At 33.9% G+C, this 5,000-nt stretch overlaps 1 protein-coding gene across 3 annotated transcripts in view; it reads left to right on the top strand.

The window, feature by feature from the left end:
• The first annotated feature begins 324 nt into the window (after window positions 1-324).
• The window catches only part of LOC144967277 (hydroxyproline dehydrogenase-like), a 26,889-nt gene continuing 22,213 nt past the window's right edge, over window positions 325-5,000 (top strand). The window contains exon 1 of one of the 3 annotated variants that reach the window (XM_078904324.1): window positions 325-460. The gene's annotated coding sequence lies outside the window, so the exon portion shown is untranslated. Of the gene's footprint in view, window positions 461-4,431; window positions 4,724-5,000 lie in introns of those variants that run through there. The other 2 variants (XM_078904326.1, XM_078904325.1) reach the window with 2 other exon arrangements.

Below are 5,000 nucleotides of genomic sequence, written 5' to 3'. Positions count from 1 at the left end.
CTTCAATTTCGTTCCATCCATAGAAGTTAAGAGATTAACATCACTAACCTCCTTGTTATGAGTAGTTCTCACTAAATTGTGTCTGTCATACTTTAAACGTTCAAGGTTACACATATATTATTTTTGTGTCGGTACGTTTTATCGGGCTGGCGGATGTTATGAGTTACCGGCTAAACGCATAGCACCAATCAATTACCGACACCGTGCTCTATAAATTGTTGTTAATTATTGAAGCGTGTATTTCTCAACCACGTTGTGGTGTGTTAAAAAAAAATACTAGTAGTAGCGTATGACTCCACCTCCAAATTCATTTCGTCAGCCCAGCTTCGAAAGTCTTCCTCCGCCCTAAGAACTGTTTCATAGCCACCTTCAAGTTTACTGGACAGTGGAGGAATATTTTTTTCAAAAATGTGTGCAATGTTCTTTAAAGCGTGTTGAATAGGAAATAGAGCGCATAAAGGTATGTTTGTTTGTATCGTATCGCATCGTTTAAGAGCTAATAGTTTATAAAAACCTTTAAATGCTCTTTGTGACTTTTATGCATAGATACAATTTATCAATTATATAAATAGTATTCAATTTCAATTAATTGATATTATTGAGAATTAAATATCGAATACAGAAATAAGTGTCATATTCAATGTTCGTAGTATAATTATCCCTACAATGGAAGTGCTCTCTTTATTGCACCATGAATATTAAAATAGGAGTGAGACAATAAATGAATTGAATTAAATAAAATGGAAATTTATCTTGTCATTTTCAATGTATGTTAAATGTGATATTATGTTGTGCCCTGTATTATTCGGCTATTTTAGTAACACTTCGTTCCATAATATTTTGGCACTGTTTTGAAAATGTGTGACCCAGGCGTTGAAAATCGAATATATTATAGCCCAACACAATAGACTATTATTTCCTATAGAGCAGTAAAGTTAGGTGCCCCAAACGTAAACAATAACAAGTTGCTAGTGATTTCCGTTAGGGACCGGAATAATTTACGCACAATATAGGTCTCCCAATTTTGTAGTTTGAGTTGTAGGCAATACACTTTCAGTATTGAAAATATGTTTACATAAAATCTAACAGTTGCAGAAATAATAATATAAGGCTAAATTATTATGAAAATCAGGCTCCGAATAATTCTCGTTTTGTTCACACCAGCGCAATAATTTGCTCTGGTCTAAAAATAGATAGACTGTAACTTTTGATAAATTTTAGAAAATTTTACCTTTTGTTCCATAAAATATCCATATCTAGACATTATTTGATGCATGATCGAGTATTTATGAATATGTGTTTCTTTTGCCACCTAACAGCCAAATTTTAAAGGTTATTTTTTTCTATTATTTACATTGGAACGTGAGCTGTCAAGACAGGAACATGTGGTTTGCCACGTGCTTCTCGACCTTTGTTTACGTTTGGGGCACCTAACTTTACTGCTCTATAGAGCAGTATAATTAGGTGCCCCAAACGTAAACAATAACAAGTTGCTAGTGATTTTCGTTAGGGACCGGAAACATTTACGCACAATATAGGTCTCCCAATTTTGTAGTTTGAGTTGTAGGCAATACACTTTCAGTATTGAAAATATTTTTACATAAAATCCAACAGTTGCATAAATAATAATATAAGACTAAATTATTCTGAAAATCAGGCTCCGAATAATTCTTGTTTTGTTCACACCAGCGCAATAATTTGCTCTGGTCTAAAAATAGATAGACTGTAACTTTTGATAAATTTTACCTTTTGTTCCATAAAATATCCATATCTAGACATTATTTGGTGCATGATCGAGTATTTATGAATAGAAGAGTAAAGTTTGCTGCCCCAAACGTAAACAATAACAAGTTGCTAGTGATTTCCGTTAGGGACCGGAATAATTTACGCACAATATAGGTCTCCCAATTTTGTAGTTTGAGTTGTAGGCAATACACTTTCAGTATTGAAAATATGTTTACATAAAATCTAACAGTTGCAGAAATAATAATATAAGACTAAATTATTATGAAAATCAGGCTCCGAATAATTCTCGTTTTGTTATACCAGCGCAATAATTTGCTCTGGTCTAAAAATAGATAGACGTAACTTTGATAAATTTTACCTTTTGTTCCATAAAATATCCATATCTAGACATTATTGATGCATGATCGAGTATTTATGAATATGTGTTTCTTTTGCCACCTAACAGCCAAATTTTAAAGGTTATTTTTTCTATTATTTACATTGGAACGTGAGCTGTCAAGACAGGAACATGTGGTTTGCCATGTGCTTCTCGACCTTTGTTTACGTTTGGGGCAGCAAACTTTACTGTTCTATATGTGTTTCTTTTGCCACCTAACAGCCAAATTTTAAACGTTATTTTTTTCTATGATTTACATTGGAACTTGAGCTGTCAAGACAGGAACATGTGGTTTGCCATGTGCTTCTAGACCTTTGTTTACGTTTGGGGCATCTAATTATACTGCTCTATAGCACGACGAATATCGTCTTAAATTAATAGCGCCAGAACAAAATCTGAGCTCGACCCAAATTCGTATAATCGCAATAATTTACTGCTTCATCACGTATGCAATTATACATACATCAACATAGTGCTGATATCATAATACAGTGAACGAGCAAGACAAAACCGGTTTGATCCACCGAGATAGCGCGGGCTTGTGTAGGATATATTATATTATCATAATTGCGTTACGTCCATTGCACAAAAACCAGCTCTACCATTGAGATACGGTTATAAATCTTGCATTTGTGGCCCACCACCTCAATCTGTAGCTGGAGTGAATCAGATGGCGGAAAGGAATGTATTTCAGTTCAGATTTATGAACATTTCTTCGCTTTCCCGCCACTCTTCCCCATACCTCCCTCCTGCTATACTTACCATGTTAAATAAATCAATTGTCCTGGTTAAATTGAATAAAATGTGTAATCGACTTGCCCTTGTCATTGACATAAAGAAAAACATAATTTCTGTATGGTAAAGGCAATGTGTATTTAGTCCTACCGTGGAGTGAATACGTACTGTGTGTATCCAGTCTTTTAGTTTTAAAGTAATCGAAGCATCTTGTGTTATTAACCTAAATTGATGACTTCTCATCTTCAATGAAAATAGTTCTCCTTTTTCATTCACGCCCTGTAAATATCTTGACAGAGATTCTACAAATGCTTTTCAGTCCTGTTTCTAAAATAGTCATTTCAGTTTACGATTCACACTGTAGCCAGTAAGTAGTTGGTGATCTAGCGTTATAATACTCAGGGTGGAGTCTTTGACCTCCCTTGTTGGGCAGGAGGTCACGCTGTGTCTATCCCTTATATATGTGTTCCGAGTTGCTTTCTGTCTTTGTCGTGGAATGGGATTACTTATTTTAGTCCTATCCTTTGCCGGAGTCCTTGACTGGGAGAGAAAAAGTCAAATGCATAATTATAGTTTTTGGAGATGCTATTTTTCCCTGTAAATCATCTCTCTGCTTTGTTACATGTTTTTTGGTGCTTTAAAAAAATAAAAATAAAAAATAAAAATAATATATATATATATATATATATATATATATATATATATATATATATATATATATATATATAATATATATATGTTATGGTTTGTAAACATTTTGATGCATTGCTTTTGTCTAGATGAGAGTTTTAGGTGCTCTCAGTTTTTTTTACTGGCGCTGAAATGACCTAAATGTGTTGCTAGTGCAGTAAAACTCTTAAAAACAAACAAACAGATATAACACTCAACGTATTTTCTGTAGGAAGTCCCTTGTTCGAATCCCGCAGTTTATAGCGCAAAATTGAGTTCTCAGAAAAAGCCCGTTACTCACATTTTCTCACACTACTCAAGAGTCATTTATACATGCATTGGCAGTCACAGCTTTGTCCTAATACCGCCTTACAAGATAATATCTCGTCATACACATAATGGTTCTCACACTACTATGTTATGACGATCGACCCAATCAACGAAGTCCGGTCCGCATTCGTGCACCGTCGCGAACCCTCCCGGTAGCATCGTCACAACACACGTTCAACTAGATGCTGTTGGCGGATAGTACTTCGCGGTAGAATGCAATCCTATCCATTCAGGCAAGCAATTGTTGCTTTAAGTTTAATGATACAAAAAGGATAAACAATCTAATTAATATATATAAATGCTTATTGACACAACTATTTTGATGTCTGGATTAAAGGGGGGAAAAAACAACTATTATAATATGTCAAGATTAACGGGGCGCGAATGACGAAGAGGAGGACCACCTTCGTTGACGACGAGAATCATTTAGATTAGGTACGCACGTTTCAATCGGTCACTATAAAACCTGATACACAGAGTGTGTATCCGGTCATCTTGAGGACTGAATACGCACTTCCAAAACTGAAATCACGATGAGGTTATGTATTAATTAGGTTGTGATCTATAATTTAACCACATTTGAAACGAAGGGCAATCCACATTAAATGGAATTATAATAACTTTTGTTATAATATTCGACTTGAGTTGACATTATGTGTTAATACTCCCAAGGTCATCAGACTTATTTAAATATTCTTGTGACTATGTGGCAATCATCCAAACTACTTATACGTGAGCATTGCGTGCCTTTTTGAGATGCTTTATATCTATGCAACAGTGTGTTATAAGTGGAAGATCCTCATACTAGATAGTTTCCATGGGTCTGTTATGACAGGATTTTTTTACAAATTTTTAAGTGAGATTTCGGTATGTAGTTAGACTACAATAGTGTGTGTTATTTAAAGAATTGATTTACGGTTTTTAATATATATATATATATATATATATATATATATATATATATATATATTATAGATTTTGTACTTATTGCCGTATATGTATTACAATAATGAGTAGTTTAAATTAAATTGTTAAAAATATAATATTATTGACCATATGTACGTAGTACTTATTTATATTGTCCCTTTTCATGTTCTTGCCATGCTCATTGCACTTCATAATGCTTCGTTTAAGCCCTTCAGTA

This window comes from Berghia stephanieae, chromosome 3, assembly GCF_034508935.2.
Source record: "Berghia stephanieae isolate SIO BIC M18660-M18661 chromosome 3, UCSD_Bste_1.3, whole genome shotgun sequence".
Lineage (NCBI taxonomy): Eukaryota > Metazoa > Mollusca > Gastropoda > Nudibranchia > Aeolidiidae > Berghia > Berghia stephanieae.
This window is presented reverse-complemented; position numbering and strand designations above follow the sequence as displayed.